Below are 1,771 nucleotides of genomic sequence, written 5' to 3'. Positions count from 1 at the left end.
CCGCCCCCCAGCCGGTCCAGCCTGTGCGGCAGGTGGACTCGTGAAGACCCGCTGCTGCTGTTCCCTCAGGAAGGTGATCTGCAAATGTCCAGCAGCTTCCCAGCCTCCACTTGAGAGCCAGCAGCACCCCCAGATAGGACAAGGCACCTCCATTCACTCCCAAATGTCCCCCAGGAGAAAGCACCGTCTCCCTGGGGAATGCTGGTTTAGGAAGAGACGAACCCACCAGATACCAGGGTGGAGGGTGCCCGAGGGCCACAGGCTCGCAGCCTTGGGGACCCCTTCTTGCTGGAAGTGCTGCCTGGGGCCTGCGAGCCACCGGGCTCGGGAGGGGTGTCCGGCATCTGAGTCTGTGGCCCTGTGTGGGAACAGACGACCCGTCAGGCTCTACCCAGGCACTGCCTCCTCACCAGCCTGCCCCAGCTGCCCACACGGCGTCCTCTCCTGCCCAGGAGGAGCCACTGTGCTCATTTCAGCCCTTCTCCAGCCCTACCAGACTGGCATGGAGGAGACTGGTCTCAACGCCAGGTGCTTAGAAGCCACGCGGGCCTTCTCGAGCTGACCCGGCAAACCCAGGTGCGCACAGGCTCCAGGTGAGCAGGCAGGGCAGAACTGCTGTGGGCAGGCAGAGCCCCCGGCAGGGGCCACGCTTTAGAGACACGTGTCTTGATCCCCAGACCCGTGGAGACCTAAGTGCATGTGTACATGTGCGATCATGTGTAAAGGGTGCACATGCTCACGGGGTGTGGGTGCCTGCCCCAAGTGTGTCTTAGAAATGCCCCAGAGCTCCGAGCCTGCATCTGCTTCATTTTCTTCATGGCACCTGCCATGCCCCGACATGGTGACACACCATCACGTTACCAAGTTCTCGTGTCTTCCCAGGTAGGCGTCAATGCCAAGACTCTGTACGGCACCCAGCACATGCGTAGATAGTTGTGTGGGATGGGTGGATGGATGGGTGGATGGGCGAGTGAGTGGATAAGTGGATGGATGGGCAGTTGGACAGATGGATGGACGGGTAGGTGGGTGAACAGCTGGGTAAATGAATGGATGGATGGATGGTGGATGGTGGATAGGTGGATGGTGAATAGGTGGATGGGTGGATGGTGGATAGGTGAGTAGGTGAATGGTGGATAGGTGGGTAGGTGAATGGTAGATAGGTGGATGGTGGATAGGTGGATAGGTGGATGGTGGATGGTGAATGGTGGACAGGTGGATGGTGAATAGGTGGATGGTGGATGGTGAATAGGTGGATGGTGGATGGTGGATAGGTGGATGGTGAATAGGTGGATGGGTGGATGGTGGATAGGTGGGTAGGTGGATGGTAGATAGGTGGATGGTGGATAGGTGGATAGGTGGATGGTGGATGGTGAATGGTGGACAGGTGGATGGTGAATAGGTGGATGGTGGATGGTGAATAGGTGGATGGTGGATGGTGGATAGGTGGATGGTGAATAGGTGGATGGGTGGATGGTGGATAGGTGGACAGGTGGATGGTGGATAGGTGGATAGGTGGGTAGGTGGATGGTGGATAGGTGGATGGGTGGATGGTGGATGGTGGATGGGTGGATAGATGGATGGTGGATGGTGGACAGGTGGATGGTGGATAGGTGGATAGGTGGGTAGGTGGATGGTGGATAGGTGGATGGTGGATAGGTGGATAGGTGGGTAGGTGGATAGGGGATAGGTGGATGGTGGATAGGTGGATAGGTGGGTAGGTGGATGGTGGATAGGTGGATGGGGGATAGGGGGAGGGGGGGGGGGGGGGGTG

Source organism: Tupaia chinensis, unplaced genomic scaffold (assembly GCF_000334495.1).
Source record: "Tupaia chinensis unplaced genomic scaffold, TupChi_1.0 Scaffold147500_2, whole genome shotgun sequence".
Lineage (NCBI taxonomy): Eukaryota > Metazoa > Chordata > Mammalia > Scandentia > Tupaiidae > Tupaia > Tupaia belangeri.
The sequence above is the reverse complement of the archived record's forward strand: the minus strand, read 5'-3'. Positions refer to the sequence as shown.